The sequence below is a fragment of the Arachis ipaensis genome, chromosome B6 (assembly GCF_059453495.1).
Source record: "Arachis ipaensis isolate K30076 ecotype BB chromosome B6, ASM5945349v1, whole genome shotgun sequence".
Classification (NCBI taxonomy): domain Eukaryota; kingdom Viridiplantae; phylum Streptophyta; class Magnoliopsida; order Fabales; family Fabaceae; genus Arachis; species Arachis ipaensis.
In genome coordinates this window covers 101,267,501-101,287,500 of record NC_142441.1, presented here as the reverse complement: position 1 = coordinate 101,287,500, position 20,000 = coordinate 101,267,501, and the positions used below count along the sequence as shown (strand labels likewise).

The window sequence follows — 20,000 nt, the reverse complement described above, 5'->3', positions numbered from 1 at the left end:
TAATAACTCACGGGAGTGAGGTCGATCCCACAGGGATTGATGGATCAAGCAATTTTAGTGGGTGATTAGTTTAGTCAAGCTAACATTGATGTGAATTGTGTGAAATTGTAGCCAACAGAAAGTAAATGACAATGAATTTAAAGTTGCAGAATGTAAATTGGCAAGTAACTTAAAGAGCAAGAAATTAAACTTGCAAGAATCTTAAATGACAAGAAATATAAATTGCATTAAATGTAAAGGGAATTGGGAATTGGATTTGCAGAAATTAAACAAGAAAAAGTTAAATTGCAATAAGCAGAGAAGTAAAAGATGGATTTGATTGATTCGGAACCAAAACAGAAATGTAAATAAACATGAAAAGCAATAAACAGAGAATGTAAAATTGGAATTAAGATCTCAGGACCCAAGAGACTAGATAATCAAGTCTAGATCTCAATGCCTTCCTAGATCTAACAAGAACAATTGCAAGAGAAATTAAAGAAAAGTAAATTGCAGAAGCCAAGAGAAGGTGAAGTAGTAAACAGGAATGGAAATTCAATTGTGCAGAGAAAGTAAACAAGAAAATTCTCAAGGTGAGATTGAAACAGAATTTCTTCAATTCTCAACCCAAGATTCAAAAATAAAGAAAAGAAAATTAAAGAGAGAGTTCTCGAATCCTAATGCTCCCTAGTGGAGCCAGCCTCCCTACAAATATGAAACAGATGCCTATTTATAGGCATTTTTACAAAATGAAAATGAAATTCAAAACAAATTACAATTAAAATGAAATTTCTATTCTAACTATCTCTTGTGCCTCTGAGTGGTGTCAATTGGGCCTTTGCTCTTGATGGAATTGGGTTGAAAGAGGCCTTGGTTGATTGCTCTTGAAGTTTGAAGAAGAACCAAAGTGAACCAATTGAACCGGGTTTGAGGTTAGCCAAAGTTGGACCAAAAGTTTGAGCCAAAGTTAGGGGTCTAACTTTGGCTCCAACTTTTCACATCAGCAAACACAATCTGCTGGTATGGACGTTGGTGCCAACGTTAGGGGTCTAACTTTGACCCTAACGTTGGCCTCCCTTATGCACATTTATGGCGCCAACTTTGTCCTCTTGTCATGTTGCCAATTTTATGCCCAATATAGACTATCATATATGGTTGGAAAGCTCTGAATGTCAGCTTTCTAACCCACTTGGAATCACTTCAATTGGACATCTACAACTCAAGTTATGATCATTTGAAGAGGGCATGGTCGCTGGCTTTGGTGTGCAGCGTTTGAGGTAACGTTAGCCCTCAAACGTTGGCGAAAACGCCAGTTCTGGAGGCTCAAACGTATTGTCCACCCCATACTATTATACATTGTTGGAAAGCCCTGGATGTCTACTTTCCAATGCCGTTGGGAGTACATCAATTGGAGCTCTACAGCTCGAGTTATACTCCATCAAAGGTGCAGAGGTCAAGTGGCCTCACTGCATGTTGCCACCATGTTCATTTATGCACATTGCGGGGCAGTTTTCTCCCTCAATTTTAGTGTCCACCATGCAGTGCCATATATGCTTGGAAAGCTCTTGATTCCTACTTTCCAATGCTTCTTGAATCACCTCATTTGGAGCTCTGTAGCTCAAGTTATTCTTGTTGGAAGTATACCCCTTGTATGCCTTGTGGTGTGTGGCGCCAACGTTAGCCTCCAAGTTAGGGGGCTAACGTTGGCGCAAACGTTGGCCCTTCCCCCTTTGTAATTTATGTGCCAACGTTAGCCTCCAAGTTAGGGGGCTAACGTTGGCGCAAACGTTGGTGCCCAGGGGAGAAACTCTCAAGTTCCAACGTTAGCCTCCAAGTTAGGGGGCTAACGTTGGGGCTAACTTTTGCCTCTTCCTTGAATGTTCATGTGCCAACATTAGCCCCCAAGTTAGGGGTCTAACGTTGGCTCAAACGTGGGGAGCCCAGGGAGTAATCTTCATGCCTAACGTTAGCCTCCAAGTTAGGGGGCTAACGTTGGGGCTAACTTCATGCCTCCCGGTTCAATTTCACTTATTCCATTGTCCTCTCTTCACTTCTAGCCATTCCTCTTTGCTTCAACCTTTCTCCAAGCTTTCTTCACCTATCATTAATCAACCAAACTCATCAAAGCTATGCTCAAAATCATGAGATATTCATTCTTTCATAATATGCAACAAATATAGCATAAAACCTCATGAAATAGCATGAATTCATACATGGTTGATTAAATCAAAGGAAACATGAAAATCTACCCAATTGGCTTGCTTATGGCTCAAGAAAGTGCATAATTCAATTGAAAACAAAAGAAAAAGGCTAGTTAAAATAGGCTAAGATGACTTGTCATCACAACACCAAACTTAAAGCTTGCTTGTCCCCAAGCAAGAAAAGAATCATGCAATAAAGATTGACAATCCAAGGTAAGAAGAATAGCAACTCAATGTTCATGGTAAGCTAGTTTTCTAAGCATGCTACAATCACAAAAGAAATGTAAATGATTGATGCTTCCATCTAGCTCAATTTATGAAATCTTTCTTATATTTCTTCCTTGAAACAAGCTTTTGATTTTCTTATTAGCTTCTCCTTTTTGGGTGCTTTGCCCCATGAGTTGATAACAAAGCTACGACTTCTAAATGCTTTGTTTTCAAGTATTACCACTTGATACATAAGCACCACAAGCATTTGATTAGAGGACTTCATTAAGCTCATTTTTCTTTTCTTTTCTTGACTCTCTAATCATTGATGCTCAGAGCCTTGAGCTTTGAGGGAGTGCTTTTGCACTTTTGAGCCTAACCTTGACTTCTAAGTGTTTTGTTTTCAAGCATTTGGCTTGATACATAAACACCACAAGTACTTAACAAATGAATTGCCATTGGTACTCAGAGCCTTCAGCTTTCTCATTCTTTCCCTTTTTCTTTTCTTGCTTTATTTTGCATTTGCTTCTTCAAGGTTTTCATGATTTTAAAAGATTTCACAAAATGTCCTAGATGAAAACTTCAATTAAATAAAATCTAATGCAATTAAGCAACAATCAAACATACTAGCTTACCAATACTTTTATGCACATGCTAAAATCTTCTTTAATGCCTTGTTTGTTTATGATCATGATACTTTTGTTGCTTTTGAATTCACAAAACTCAAGTTGGAAATCATAATGACATAGCACCATGTTGCAATTTAGAAATCAAACTATGCCTTTTCATACACACATGCATACAGAGAAGGTAAAGACAATCATGCAGTTCATAGTGCTTGAAACAAATGAGAGGAAAAGGAACTTTACAACCTTGTAGTTCATCTTCTCTATTGTTGTCATTTTCCTCCCATTCTCCTCCTTCCCATACCAAACTCAGAATGCTTGCTCATCCTCAAGCAACTATTAGAACCGTGGCTATGGGGCTAAGATGGATCATGAATGTCTTTCACAAGGAATGTTAGTAGTACATGTGTTTCAAGCAAGCAAAATTAAAGATAATAATCAAGGCACAAGAGACAGAGACATTGTGATTGCAAACTTAAGAAGGTGAGCATAATACTTTGCATAAAAGATAAGTGGCACACCAAACTTAGTGTGACACTTTCACTTGGAATTAATGCAAGTATCTTGTAAGAATTGGAACCAAATTTTGTTGCATAGCAACACCAAACTTAGAATGCAACCATATGTCAATTTATTTGAAATTTAAACAAAGCAAGGAAAAGAAATGTACCTACTGTCTACCTGTTCTTTACTTTCTTCCTCTTCTTCCAATTTGTTAAGAGAAATGACGTCAAAGGAGAAGAAGATTCAGCTATTACCCCCTGTCTTGGTCTCTCCTCAGCAAGCTTTCTTTTGTACATGGCTTGATTGAGCTTGCTTGCTATTGGTCCAGGGGTTGGATTGCTTGTGGTTGACCTCCTCTTGAATGTTGTCCTTGGTAGTTTGGTCACAATCCTCTTCTTGGTGCTTTTGTTAATTGCCTTCACTTCTTTGAATTCATGTTTTGGTAGTTGTGTGATTTTTGGAGTTTTGTATTCATCCAGAGCCTTTTGTATTGGTGGTTCCATGAACTCCTCCTTTATGTACTTCTCTGCCTCACTTGAGTTTGGAATGACTTCTTCACTTTCTTGCTCCTCCACTTCCTCTTTTACACCCAACATTTGTTTCAATCGCTCTATCATGGGGGAGGTTTGTCGATCTTCCCAACATTTCTTCATCTCCTTGTCATACTTTTCAATCATGGATTCAAATGTTGAGGCATTTTGGTTCAGGGAGGTTTGTGAGAGTTGTGAGTCTTCATGTTCTCTTGTCATCTCAAGTGCAGTTTCAGGTTCAACCACCTCATTCTTCATTGAAAGTTCACTTGATGCAGTGGCCTCCTTATCTTGCTTTTCCACTTCCTCACCCACACATTTGTCTTCATCCTCACTGGTTGATGGTTCTAAGTTTCCTCTTGTTTGCTCTGAGGACTCATTCATCTTCTTGAATACGAATTCTTTCCAAGATGGGGATTTCGTGTGTATTTCCACTAGTTTTTTCTGTATTTCAATGGCTTCAAGGTATTCCTCATCTGTTAATCCAAGGGATGAAGGTTGAGAGTAATTTTGGTGACGTGAATGTGTTATGGTGAAGTTGTGTTGAGGGGTGTGGAATGAGTTGTGTGATTGATGGGATGACTGGTATGGACTTTGGAGGAAACTTTGTGTTAAGGCATAATCAAGTGATGAAGAACTTTCAAATGAGAAACTGGGACGTGAGGGTGGATGCTTTTCCATTCTTTGGCGATGCTTCCATCTTCCATGAGGATAATGATATGAATCATTTTGTGGTGGTGGTTGGTATCCCATATGATTCTCTTGCTCATCTTGTGTCTCTGAAGCCAATCTCCATGAATTGGAGTGCTCAGGATTTGTAATTTGTTGGTGATATTCCCAACCACCATTAGAGATTGGTGATGGTGGGTGATATCCCATAAAATTTGTTTGATCATAAGATGAGTTGAACTCCATTTGATTTTTGTAAAACACACAACCAAGGAAAATTGAAATTACTCATATCAGAGATGAGAATTTCTTAGTGAGGCAAATACTCAAACACCTTGGTTTCACTTTGAAACAGAAAACAAAAATAAAGAAAATGCTTGATCTAGACTTCTCACCCACATAATCATTGTTGATCTAATCAATCCCCGGCAACGGCGCCAAAAACTTGATGAGATATTTTGATGAGAAACGAATCTCTCCCAAAACACCACAAATCTAACCGGCAAGTGCACCGGGTCGCATCAAGTAATAATAACTCACGGGAGTGAGGTCGATCCCACAGGGATTGATGGATCAAGCAATTTTAGTGGGTGATTAGTTTAGTCAAGCTAACATTGATGTGAATTGTGTGAAATTGTAGCCAACAGAAAGTAAATGACAATGAATTTAAAGTTGCAGAATGTAAATTGGCAAGTAACTTAAAGAGCAAGAAATTAAACTTGCAAGAATCTTAAATGACAAGAAATATAAATTGCATTAAATGTAAAGGGAATTGGGAATTGGATTTGCAGAAATTAAACAAGAAAAAGTTAAATTGCAATAAGCAGAGAAGTAAAAGATGGATTTGATTGATTCGGAACCAAAACAGAAATGTAAATAAACATGAAAAGCAATAAACAGAGAATGTAAAATTGGAATTAAGATCTCAGGACCCAAGAGACTAGATAATCAAGTCTAGATCTCAATGCCTTCCTAGATCTAACAAGAACAATTGCAAGAGAAATTAAAGAAAAGTAAATTGCAGAAGCCAAGAGAAGGTGAAGTAGTAAACAGGAATGGAAATTCAATTGTGCAGAGAAAGTAAACAAGAAAATTCTCAAGGTGAGATTGAAACAGAATTTCTTCAATTCTCAACCCAAGATTCAAAAATAAAGAAAAGAAAATTAAAGAGAGAGTTCTCGAATCCTAATGCTCCCTAGTGGAGCCAGCCTCCCTACAAATATGAAACAGATGCCTATTTATAGGCATTTTTACAAAATGAAAATGAAATTCAAAACAAATTACAATTAAAATGAAATTTCTATTCTAACTATCTCTTGTGCCTCTGAGTGGTGTCAATTGGGCCTTTGCTCTTGATGGAATTGGGTTGAAAGAGGCCTTGGTTGATTGCTCTTGAAGTTTGAAGAAGAACCAAAGTGAACCAATTGAACCGGGTTTGAGGTTAGCCAAAGTTGGACCAAAAGTTTGAGCCAAAGTTAGGGGTCTAACTTTGGCTCCAAATTTTCACATCAGCAAACACAATCTGCTGGTATGGACGTTGGTGCCAACGTTAGGGGTCTAACTTTGACCCTAACGTTGGCCTCCCTTATGCACATTTATGGCGCCAACTTTGTCCTCTTGTCATGTTGCCAATTTTATGCCCAATATAGACTATCATATATGGTTAGAAAGCTCTGAATGTCAGCTTTCTAACCCACTTGGAATCACTTCAATTGGACATCTACAACTCAAGTTATGATCATTTGAAGAGGGCATGGTCGCTGGCTTTGGTGTGCAGCGTTTGAGGTAACGTTAGCCCTCAAACGTTGGCGAAAATGCCAGTTCTGGAGGCTCAAACGTATTGTCCACCCCATACTATTATACATTGTTGGAAAGCCCTGGATGTCTACTTTCCAATGCCGTTGGGAGTACATCAATTGGAGCTCTACAGCTCGAGTTATACTCCATCAAAGGTGCAGAGGTCAAGTGGCCTCACTGCATGTTGCCACCATGTTCATTTATGCACATTGCGGGGCAGTTTTCTCCCTCAATTTTAGTGTCCACCATGCAGTGCCATATATGCTTGGAAAGCTCTTGATTCCTACTTTCCAATGCTTCTTGAATCACCTCATTTGGAGCTCTGTAGCTCAAGTTATTCTTGTTGGAAGTATACCCCTTGTATGCCTTGTGGTGTGTGGCGCCAACGTTAGCCTCCAAGTTAGGGGGCTAACGTTGGCGCAAACGTTGGCCCTTCCCCCTTTGTAATTTATGTGCCAACGTTAGCCTCCAAGTTAGGGGGCTAACGTTGGCGCAAACGTTGGTGCCCAGGGGAGAAACTCTCAAGTTCCAACGTTAGCCTCCAAGTTAGGGGGCTAACGTTGGGGCTAACTTTTGCCTCTTCCTTGAATGTTCATGTGCCAACATTAGCCCCCAAGTTAGGGGTCTAACGTTGGCTCAAACGTGGGGAGCCCAGGGAGTAATCTTCATGCCTAACGTTAGCCTCCAAGTTAGGGGGCTAACGTTGGGGCTAACTTCATGCCTCCCGGTTCAATTTCACTTATTCCATTGTCCTCTCTTCACTTCTAGCCATTCCTCTTTGCTTCAACCTTTCTCCAAGCTTTCTTCACCTATCATTAATCAACCAAACTCATCAAAGCTATGCTCAAAATCATGAGATATTCATTCTTTCATAATATGCAACAAATATAGCATAAAACCTCATGAAATAGCATGAATTCATACATGGTTGATTAAATCAAAGGAAACATGAAAATCTACCCAATTGGCTTGCTTATGGCTCAAGAAAGTGCATAATTCAATTGAAAACAAAAGAAAAAGGCTAGTTAAAATAGGCTAAGATGACTTGTCATCACCCCCATTCCCTTTTAATTTCAGCAATTTAGTTTCTGCTCTTTAATTCATGCAATTTAAGATTCCGCCATTTCAATTTCTTGTCATTTACTTTTCCCGCCACTTTTACATTCCGCAATACTCATCTCAATCTTGATTCCGCTCAACTAGAACACACTTCTAATCCGAATTGCTCACTCAACCAATCCTTGTGGGATTCGACCTCACTCTATTGTGAGTTTTTACTTGACGATAACCGGTGCACTTGCCGGAAGGAATTTTGCCGATCGTGCAATTTCCTAAATCGTAGCATAACTAGTTTATGCGCATCAAGTTTATGGCGCCGTTGCCGGGGATTGGTTTTCGATTGACAATTCTCAAATTGGAAGCTAACTAGATTGAGCAATTTTCTCTTGCTTTGTTAATTCTGTCCAAGATACTTGTTGAATTTTAATTTCTGCACTTGGTTACATGCTTTCCTTCTTTATGCCTTTAAATTCATGCAACTAACTCACTGACTCACTAACTGTTTGAATTAATTCCTCAATTGAGCTAACCATACTCTTCCATTAACCAAGAGTATTTCACTTGTTTGTGTTTGAGCTGTGTTCTTGTATGACAGGTAGGAGAGGAGAGACATCAACTCCTCCATATACCGAACCAGAGAGGACCCTTCATAGACTTAGAAGGGAAGCAAGAGGGAAGAGAGTAGTGGGAGAAGAGGAATCTGAAGGAGAATCTGAGGACAATTTTGAGGAAGTTTTAGATCTCAACATGGATAGAGAAGTTCACAACCATGAGAGAGCTGATGGAAACGATGCATCCCTGAGAGGAGGGTTCTTAGTTCATACATAAACCCAACCTCTGGGAATTGTGGTAGTAGCATCCAGAAACCACCCATTCAAGCCAACAATTTTGAGCTCAAGCCTCAGCTAATATCACTAGTGGAGAATCATTGTTCCTTTGGAGGAAGTGCTAATGAAGACCCAAACCAACATCTCACAAAATTCCTGAGAATTTGTGACACTGTGAAGTCCAATGGAGTCCAGGAAGATGCCTATAAACTGCTTTTGTTCCCATTTTCACTTAGGGACAAAGCAGCTAAGTGGCTAGAATCATTCCCAAGGGGGAGTCTAACAACATGGGATGAGGTGGAAAGCAAGTTTCTGGCACGTTTCTACCCTCCACAAAAGGTCAATAGGCTTCGATCTGAGGTTCAGACTTTTAGACAACAAGATGGTGAAACTCTCTACGAGGCATGGGAGAGATTCAAGGACTTGACAAGGAAATGCCCACCAAACATGTTCCATGATTGGGTGCAACTGCACATCTTCTATGATGGGCTCTCTTATGAATCAAGGAAGGCTGTAGACCATTCATCAGGAGGTTCATTGAACAGGAAAAAGACTGTGGAAGAAGCCATTGAAGTGATCGAGACAGTGGCTGAGAATGAGTACTACTATGCATCAGAAAGGCACAACACTAAGGGAGTCATGGAGCTGAACCATGTTGATACAATTCTAGCCCAAAACAAGGTGTTTGCCAAGCAACTAGCAGAGCTTACCAGGCAATTAGAAACAAAGCAAGTGGCTGCAATACACACACAAGATCAAGAGGAAGTAGGCATTGAAGGAGGTGATTGGGATGAGGCTAACTATGTGGGAAACCAACAAAGGCAATCATATGATCCACAATCCAACACTTACAACCCAGGCTGGAGAAATCACCCAAACTTTGGGTGGGGAAACCAACAAACCCAACCACAAAACCACAAACCTTACAACCACAACCAACAAAACAATTCCACATACCAAAACTCCAACCAAAGATCATACCAAGCCACACAAAACACTTACCCCCAATCATCATATCATGGCCAAAATAATCAACATACCCAACCTAATCCGAACCAACAATTTCAAGATCAATTAAACCGGATAGAAGGAATGCTTGCAACCATGAGCCAAGACATAATTGAATTGAAAGCTTTTAAGGAAGAAGTAAATTCTAACTTGCAAAACCAAGGAACTGCCATCCAGAAGCTAGAAAATCAAATTTTGTATTTGACTAAGCAAGCCCCTGGGACAAGCGGTTCTCATACTGCCAAGGCTATAGCAAGGGAAGAATGTAAGGCCATAACCCTCAGAAGTGGAAAGAATCTAAAGGAGATCTCAAGGGAAACCACAGAGGATGAAGCAAAGGAAAATGTGAAAGACAAAGAACAAGGACAATCTTTTACACCGTTTGCAACAAAAGAAAAAGAAAAAGAGGTCCTGAAGCCTTACACACCAAAAGCACCTTATCCTCAACGTTTGATGAAAAGTGAAAAGGATGGCCAATTCTCCAGGTTCTTGGAGATTTTCAAGAAGCTTCAAATCAACATTCCCTTTGCTGAGGCAATAGAGCAAATGCCACTCTATGCAAAATTCTTAAAAGAATTAATGACCAAGAAGAGAAGCTGGAGAAATGAGGAAACTGTGTTGTTAACTGAAGAATGCAGTGCCATCATTCAGCACAAATTGCCTCAGAAATTGAAGGACCCAGGCAGTTTCCAAATCCCCTGCATCATAGGGGAAGTCATGGTGGAGAAGGCCTTGTGTGACTTAGGGGCCAGCATCAATTTGATGTCGCTAACAATGATGAGAAGAATGAAGATTGAGGAAGCCAAACCAACAAGAATGGCCCTCCAATTGGCAGATCGAACTTTTAAATTCCCTCATGGGATAGTTGAGGATTTGTTGGTGAAAGTGGGAGAATTTATATTTCCTGCTGATTTTGTGGTGTTAGATATGGAGGAAGAAGCCAAAGCTTTAATAATTCTGGGAAGACCCTTCCTAGCTACTGCTGGAGCCATCATAGATGTACAAAAGGGTGAACTCACTCTTAGACTACATGATGAGAAATTGGTGTTTAATGTATTCAAGGCAATGAGCTATCCATCAGAATCACTAAGGGAATGCATGAGGGTTGATGTAGTGGACATTGCAGTACAAGAAACTTTTGAGGAAACAATAAAGGAAGTGGCAGAGGAGGAGTTCACCAAGGATATTGAAGTTAGTGATATCAAGGGTGCTGACACAACCATTCTAAGCAGGCCAGAGAAAGTGAAAGAAGAAAAGGAAGCACCAAAACCTGAGCTCAAAGCATTGCCCCCTAATCTCAAGTATGCATACTTGGGTAGTGATGAGAGTCACCCTGTTATCATTAGCTCGGCCTTAAGCCAAGAACAGGAAGAAGAATTGATCAAGGTGCTGCAAACTCATCAAGATGCCATTGGATGGACCCTAGCTGATTTGAAGGGGATAAGTTCATCCATATGCATGCATAAAATCTTGTTAGAAGAGGATGCTAGACCCTCCATTCAAGCTCAGAGAAGATTGAATCCCGTCATGAAAGAAGTGGTACAAAAGGAAGTCAGGAAGTTATGGCAGGCAGGGGTAATCTACCCCATTTCTGATAGCCCATGGGTTAGTCCCATCCATGTAGTTCCCAAGAAAGGTGGCATAACTGTGGTGCCAAATGAGAAGAACGAACTCATACCCACAAGAACCGTTACTGGGTGGAGGATGTGCATAGACTACAGGAAGCTCAATGAAGCCACCAGAAAAGATCATTTCCCACTCCCATTCATGGATCAGATGCTTGAAAGGCTTGCCGGACATGCTTACTATTGCTTCTTGGATGGATATTCAGGCTACAACCAAATAGTAGTTGATCCTAGTGATCAAGAGAAAACATCATTTGTTTGTCCATATGGAGTTTTTGCTTATAGACGCATGCCCTTTGGATTGTGCAATGCACCTGCCACTTTCCAAAGATGCATGCTGTCCATCTTTTCGGACATGATTGAAAAATTTATTGAGGTCTTCATGGACGATTTTTCTGTGTTTGGGGATTCTTTTCCCAGCTGCCTACACCACCTTGCCTTGGTGCTTAAGAGGTGCCAAGAGACTAACCTAGTATTAAACTGGGAAAAGTGTCATTTCATGGTCACAGAAGGAATAGTCCTTGGCCACAAAATCTCTAATAGAGGCATGGAGGTGGACAGAGCTAAGGTGGAAATCATTGAAAAACTACCTCCACCAAGTAATGTCAAGGCAGTTAGGAGCTTTTTGGGACACGCTGGTTTTTACAGAAGGTTTATTAGAGACTTTTCTAAAATAGCCAAACCTTTGAGTAACTTGCTTGTCTCTGATACACCCTTTGTATTTGATAAAAATTGCATGCTAGCCTATGAACTTTTGAAGCAAAAACTTTCCTCTGCACCTATCATTGCCCCACCTGATTGGAACTTACCTTTTGAACTGATGTGTGATGCATCAGACCTTGCTATTGGGGCAGTGTTAGGACAAAGGAAAGACAATTTGGTACATGTGATTTATTATGCCAGTAAAGTCTTGAATGCTAACCAAAGGAATTACACAACCACTGAAAAAGAACTCTTGGCAATAGTCTTTGCATTTGAAAAATTTAGATCTTATCTCATTGGATCTAAAGTCATTGTCTTCACTGATCATTCAGCTTTAAAATATTTACTTGCTAAACAAGAATCTAAACCGAGACTTATTAGATGGGTTCTTTTGTTGCAGGAATTTGACATTGAAATCAAAGACAAGAAGGGTGTAGAGAACAAGGTGGCAGATCATTTATCAAGGATACCATGTGAAGAAGGAAGCACACAAAGCACACATGTAAATGAGTGCTTTCCTGATGAACAACTCATGATAATTCACAAAGCACCCTGGTTTGCAGACATAGCAAACTTCAAGGCCACTGGGAGTTTACCTTTGGAATTTAACAAACATCAAAGGAAGAAATTGGTAAATGATGCCAAATACTTCATCTGGGACGAACCATACTTGTTCAAAAAATGTTCCGATGGCATACTCAGAAGATGCATATCCGAGGAAGAAGGAAGGGAAGTTTTATGGGACTGCCATGGCTCCACTTATGGAGGGCACTTTGCAGGAGAAAGAACAGCAGCTAAGGTGTTGCAGTGTGGTTTTTATTGGCCTACTATCTTCAAAGATGCAAAAGAATTAGTGAAGCACTGCCATGAATGCCAGAAAGCTGGGAACCTGCCAAGAAGAAATGAAATGCCACAACAATTCATTCTGGAACTTGAATTGTTTGATGTATGGGGGATAGATTTCATGGGACCCTTTCCCTCCTCATACTCAAATAATTACATTCTTGTGGCAGTAGACTATGTCTCTAAATGGGTTGAAGCAATAGCAACTCCAACCAATGATAATAAGGTAGTCATGAACTTCCTCAGAAAACACATTTTTTGCCGTTTTGGGGTTCCAAGAGCAATCATCAGTGATGGAGGAAGCCACTTTTGCAACAAACCATTAGAGGCATTGCTCTTAAAATATGGAGTCAAACACAGGGTAGCCACACCATATCATCCACAGACAAGTGGGCAAGCCGAAATATCTAACAGAGAACTCAAAAGAATCCTGGAAAAAACTGTGGGAACTTCAAGAAAGGACTGGTCGATTAAGCTAGATGATGCTCTTTGGGCATACAGGACAGCTTTCAAAACACCAATTGGAATGTCTCCTTACCAACTAGTATATGGAAAAGCTTGCCATCTGCCACTGGAGTTGGAGCACAAGGCATACTGGGCCTTGAAACTTCTGAACTTGGACAACAAAGCCGCTGGAGAAAGAAGGATGTTGCAAATTCAAGAGTTGGAAGAATTCAGAGCGGAAGCTTATGAGAATGCCAAAATTTACAAAGAAAGAGCAAAGAAGAAGCATGACAGCAACATAGCCCCAAGGAAATTTGAAGAAGGGCAAAAAGTATTGCTATACAATTCTAGGCTGAAGCTATTTCCAGGGAAGCTAAAATCAAGGTGGTCTGGACCATTCCTTGTCACCAAGGTCTCCAATTATGGACAAGTAGAAATCATGGAAGAAAAGTCACAACGAACCTTCATTGTTAACGGTCAAAGACTCAAACATTACTTGGGAGATGTGGAGGAGAAGGACAAAGTTAAATATCACCTCAACTGAGGAAGCTGACCGTCAAGCTAATGACGTTAAAGAAGCGCTTGTTGGGAGGCAACCCAACCTGAGGTAATACCTTGTTGCTGTTTCTTTATTTGTTTTAATAAAAAGGGTGAAGTAGTTTCTGTGCATTGCAAAGAATTAAGTTTGGTGTTTCACACCAAACAATGAATTCATGGATCAATAATTCAAGAGGGAATGTGTGACTCTAAGTTTGGTGTTCCACCATAAAGATCAACTGAACACAACAACCTTTGAATTATATGAAAGGAACAACTATTCTAAGCAGTCACAGAAATGCTTAAAACCCTTAGTAGCAACATCATTCCAAGATAACTCAAGGATTCAAAAGAACAGAGAAGCAAGTGGGAGATTAAGTTTGGTGTTCACACACCAACCTAAGAATCCGATACTTACCCACACATAGTTGAGCTAACCACTCAAGTGCTTGAGAAGCAAGCAACTTCATTACTCTTTGCAGGAAAGGAAACAAGAACCTTAAAGCATGAAGCAACATTTAGGAAGAAGAAGGAGAAATCAAATTGTTTCCTGACAACAAAGAGAAAACGAGGAATTTCACAAGGTGGTATTGTTCCTTGATAATTCTTTAAAAAGGGCAAACAAAAGCATGCGTGTTCTGGTTTAAACTGTAAATGTTGAATCTTTCTGGAATGTGTAGTTTTTTTTAGTATGTGTGTTTGTTAATTGCTTTGAATAAAGTGAATGCCTAGATGTTTGGATATAACTTCACCTGATTAAACAAGTGCGTGCCATGCTTGTTCTGTTTCCAAAAAAATAAAAGAAAAGTTTGAACAAAAGTAACTTGGCTAAATTAGTGACAAATCAAGTAGAATTAAGTGGTGGTATGCATGCTTGATTGTTTAGTCAGATCACTAAAATTAGAGTGTAGAATTATCATTTTTATGTAGAAAGTGAAAATTGTCTATGGATCTTGATGAATAAATGTCTTTGGCCATGAAAAAGAAAGAAAAAGAAAAAAAAAAAAAGCCACGGAAAAAGGCAACCAAAAAGCAAAAAAATTGAGAAAATAAGCTAGGTACCAATGGTTTGAACTTCTGAGACAAATGCCTGTGGTGTTTATGTATTAAGGATATGCTTGGATGAATAGGTTCTGAGGAGTGTTTCAACACTTGGTAACTTGGGTTAACTAACCCGGGATTATCAACCAAAAGTCCATTATCAAGAGCAACCTAAATACAAAACATTTAGTCACACAAAGAGGTGCTGGGCACCAATGTCTCAAGAAGAAATGTAAACTAAAATGCCTAAAGTGGATATGTGTAGTGCACTGATAAGAAAAAGATAATGCCAAAGGCTTGTGCAACACATGACACTAAGCAAACAAGGAGCAAAAGAAGCTCTAAGAAAAAGAAAAGAAAAACAAAGAAGAGAAAAGTGCCAAAGACATAAGAATAACAAGAGGCCATAGCAATGCTTGATGGATGCAATGAAAAAGTGATAATCCTACCTGATAAGTATGAAAAAGTGATGCTGCAACTTTCTGCATAAAACCCTTCTGATGAACTTCAAATGCTTGCTAATATAGCCAATGTAATTGCTTTCTGTTTCATACTTTCTTCTCAAATAACTCAGGACTTGCTTAGGGACAAGCAAGTATTAAGTTTGGTGTTGTGATGCCAAGGCATCATAGGCTAGTTTCACTAGCATTTTTCTGTTAGTTTTAGTTGTTTTATGCATTTTCTTGAGCTTAAAGTAACCAAAAATGGTTAAATGAAGAACAAAGCAATGAACCATCCAAACAACATGATTTTGATGCATATTCCATGAGTTTTAGTTATAATACTTAAATGCTATGAATGGAAGATTTCTCATGAAATTTTGCAAGACTTTGATGCAATTGTTTGGATGATTTCAGGGAAGAAGAGGCTAGGCAAGGAAGCAACAAAATCAATAAAGGAAGCTTGAATATCACATGTGGAGTTTAAGTTCCAGTTTAAGCCTAAACTAGAGCTTAAACGCCAAAAATCATGAAGGATAAGAAATGCTGGAATTGAAGTTTAACCTCCAGTTTGACCTCAAACTGGAGGTTAAACGCCAGAATGAAAAGCCTCACTAAAGAAGCATTCCACGTTTAACCTCCAGTTTGACCTCAAACTGGAGGTTAAACGCCAGAATGAGTATGCCACCCAGGGAGGAGTTCCACGTTTAACCTCCAGTTTGACCTCAAACTGGAGGTTAAACGCCAGAACCAGGAAGAGTACCAGGGAGCCATTCCACGTTTAAGCTCCAGTTTGACCTCAAACTGGAGCTTAAACGTGTTCGACAGCTTTTCTACTCCAGGGTTGCTCTCTCCATTTCCACGTTTAACCTCCAGTTTGACCTCAAACTGGAGGTTAAACGTGTTCGACACCTCCAGGGCTACCATTCTAAGCTTCCACGTTTAACCTCCAGTTTGACCTCAAACTGGAGGTTAAACGTGTTCGACCTCCAGTATGCCTCCACCCTTTTCCACGTTTAACCTCCAGTTTGACCTCAAACTGGAGGTTAAACGTGTTCGACCTCCAGGGCTGCCCTTCCTATCTCCACGTTTAAGCTTCAGTTTAACCTTAAACTGAAGCTTAAACGTGTTCGACTACATGACTCTCCAGGGCTACCTTCTTCCATTTCCACGTTTAAGCTTCAGTTTAACCTTAAACTGAAGCTTAAACGTGCTTCTACAAAAGGCCTCACTGGAAGTGTCTGGCGTTTAAGCTGCAGTTTAAGCTTAAACTACAACTTAAACGCCACTCTTGGAAAAGGTTCCTGGGCCAAAAATATTGTGATTTAAGTTAGTCTTTGAGCACAAAGATTAACTTAAACTTACTTTGGTATGAAACCCAATTGAATATCATGGTTTATGGGATTGGGCCTGAAGGATTGATGAGTTTGAAATCTCAATTTATTGAGTCATGTGTCATTATTTGATTATCACTAAGTTGGCTCAATAAATGTTACAGGATTTGGATCAACAACCTCATCAAGATTATGGATCATAAACCCAAGGCAAAAGGAAAGCAAGGAGAGGCCTCAAAGCCCAAGAAGCACAACTGAAGCTCAATATAGAAAGTGTATAAATAGGATAGAAGTTAAGTTAGAGGGGACTTTTACTTTCACTTTTGAGCTAGTTTCCCTTTTCTTTGTAATTGAATTCAGAGCTATGATTCACTAAACCCCCTTTCATTGGGTTAGGGAGCTCTATTGTAATTCAATGAATCAATAATAGTTTATCTTCTTCTTCAATCTTTTCTCTTGAATTTTGTTAGAAAGCTTCTCGATCTAATTCCATTGAGTAGTTGTCTTGGGAAAGAAACTACTCATACTTGGAATCCTTCGGAGCCTTGGGAAAGGAATGGAGGATTCATGCTAGAGAAGCTTTCTCACAGTGGATTGGATTGGGGTTTGGATGGATATTGTGACATGTAATCCTACCAAATTGTGGTTCATGAAATTGTGTGGTATAATCAGTGATCAAGCATCATCTCTTCTTATGAACATTTAAACCAAGGGATTGGGAATTTGTTTGTTTTTAGAGAGCATTGGTGAGCCAAGGAATTGGGATCCAATCATATAAGATTGCCAAGCAAAATTCAATGAACGCATTGGTTGAGGAAGAGATAAACATGTTTTGATTTGGAGATCTCAATATCTCCTATAACCCAATGAATTCCCCAATTCTGATTTCCACTTTCTCTTTACATTCTGCTACTCAATTCATGCAATCACCCCCATTCCCTTTTAATTTCAGCAATTTAGTTTCTGCTCTTTAATTCATGCAATTTAAGATTCCGCCATTTCAATTTCTTGTCATTTACTTTTCCCGCCACTTTTACATTCCACAATACTCATCTCAATCTTGATTCCGCTCAACTAGAACACACTTCTAATCCGAATTGCTCACTCAACCAATCCTTGTGGGATTCGACCTCACTCTATTGTGAGTTTTTACTTGACGATAACCGGTGCACTTGCCGGAAGGAATTTTGCCGATCGTGCAATTTCTTAAATCGTAGCATAACTAGTTTATGCGCATCAGGGCGTTAAGAATACTTTTTAAAGGCTGCACGAAAAAATCCCGGTCAAAAACGACCTTTCCTCTTTAGGGCGAGCCGCCCCCCCGGCCCCCGGGGGAAGAATGGGCCGTAGAACGCAAACGGATCTCCGAACGGCAAAGCCGACCTCAACCGACTTGACTTCTATAACGGCTCGGCAGCCTATTATACGGAGGCGTCTCCAGTTGCCCAGACTCGACCTGGCCGAAGGATTGCTGGGCGCAATGCCAGCACTACGCGCGATGATTGGTCCTCCCCTAGGCAGCAAGACCCGGCACGCGGTCAACCGGGGAAGGACGTTGCCCGAGGGAGAGCTGGCACCCAGCAAGGTCGGGCCACCCCAAGGCCCGGAACGTGGTCCCCACAGAAAGACGCGCCCGGGAAAGGGTGAGCAGGCACCCTGCGAGGACGGAAACAAGCCACTGCTGTCTCGCTCCATTGGGTACCAGTACACGCGTACCCCATCACGGTGACCAGGCATAGTGACTGGTCAGTTGCAGGGGACGGACTCGACGCTGTGCGCGCTGCAACGGATGCTGGTGAGGTTGCAACGGATGCTGGTGACGTTGCAACGGAAGCTGGGGGCGTTGCAGCGGAGGCAGGTCGCGTTGCAACGGATGCTGGGGTCGTTGCAACGGATGCTGCGCGCGTTGCAAAGTTGGCTGGGGGCGTTGCAGCGGAGGCAGGTCGCGTTGCAACGGATGCTGGTGACGTTGCAACGTTGGCTGGGTGCGTTGCAACGGATGCTGGGGACGTTGCAACGGAGGCAGGGCGCGTCGCAACGTTGGCTGGGGGCGTTGCAACGTTGGCTGGGGGCGTTGCAACGGAGGCAGGGTGCATTGCAACGTTGGCCGGTGACGTTGCAACGGAGGCAGGTCGCTTTGCAACGGATGCTGGGATCGTTGCAACGGAAGCTGGGGGCGTTGCAGCGGAGGCAGGTCGCGTTGCAACGGATGCTGGGGTCGTTGCAACGGATGCTGCGCGCGTTGCAACGTTGGCTGGGGGCGTTGCAGCGGAGGCAGGTCGCGTTGCAACGGATGCTGGTGACGTTGCAACGTTGGCTGGGGGCGTTGCAACGGATGCTGAGCGCGTTGCAACGTTGGCTGGTGACGTTGCAACGGAGGCAGGGCGCGTTGCAACGTTGGCTGGGGGCGTTGCAACGGAGGCAGGTCGCGTTGCCACGGTTGCTGGTGACGTTGCAACGGAGGCAGGGCGCGTTGCAACGGATGCTGGTGACGTTGCAACGGATGCTGGTGACGTTGCAACGGAGGCAGGGCGCGTTGCAACGTTGGCTGGGAGCGTTGCAACGGAGGCAGGGCGCTTTGCAACGTTGGCCGGGGGCGTCGCAACGGAGGCAGGTCGCGTTGCCACGGTTGCTGGTGACGTTGCAACGGAGGCAGGGCGCGTTGCAACGTTGGCTGGGGGCGTTGCAACGGATGCTGGGGGCGTTGCAACGGATGCTGGGCGCGTTGCAACGTTGGCTGGGGGCAGTGCAACGGATGCTGGGGTCGGTGCAACGTTGGCCGTGCGCGTTGCAACGGAGGCAGGGCGCGTTGCAACGTTGGCTGGGAGCGTGGCAACGGAGGCAGGGCGCGTTGCAACGTTGGCTGGGGGCGTTGCAACGGATGCTGGGGACGGTGCAACGTTGGCTGGGGGCGTTGCAACGGAGGCAGGGTGCGTTGCAACGGATGCTGGGTTAGGTGCATCGTTGGCTGGTTTCGTTGCAACGGAGGCTGCACAAAAAAATCCAGGTCAAAAATCGCACGTTTGCTCCGTTTTTCATTTTTTTTGAATTTCTGGCTTTCCAGGCGGTAAAAAAATCGGCAAAAAAAATCGGCTCGGTGTAAATTCACCAAATTTGGGGGATGGAAAGATCTTATTTTTCTAGAGGTTGTTGCATAAAACGGCGTCAAAATTCGACCTCTAGAGCACTTTCCTTGAGTATGTCTCCTCACGGAAAAGGACGTCTACCCGTGGCACTTTGGTAATGGCTCGGCAGCCTATTATAGGGGGGAGGGGTGTCATGCTGCTGAAACTCGAGTTGCCCAAAGGCTTGCTGGGCGCAATGCCAGCAAGATGCACGTTGCCTTGCCATCCCCTAGGCACACTAGCAAGCACGTTGTGGTTGTGGTGTGCCGCCGGGCTCCCCCGCCCCCCACGGAGGCACCCGCCGTTGCAACGATGGCTCGGAGCGTTGCAACGGAGGAGCCAAATTTTCATATCTCAGAATTGGCTCGTGCATTTTTCGTGAAATTTTGAGGGAACCTTGGTAATATTATGTGAAGGCTGCACAAAAAAATCCAGGTCAAAAATCGCACGTTTGCTTTGTTTTTCATTTTTTTTGAATTTCCGGCTTTCCGGGCGGTAAAAA

The 20,000-nt window shown here is 41.9% G+C and overlaps 1 non-coding gene across 1 annotated transcript; it reads right to left on the bottom strand.

The window, feature by feature from the left end:
• Positions 1–8,744: 8,744 nt before the first annotated feature.
• Positions 8,745–8,848, bottom strand: LOC148561984 (small nucleolar RNA R71). Its single transcript, XR_015886498.1, has one exon. It is a non-coding gene; the product is annotated as a small nucleolar RNA R71 (small nucleolar RNA).
• Positions 8,849–20,000: the final 11,152 nt, after the last annotated feature.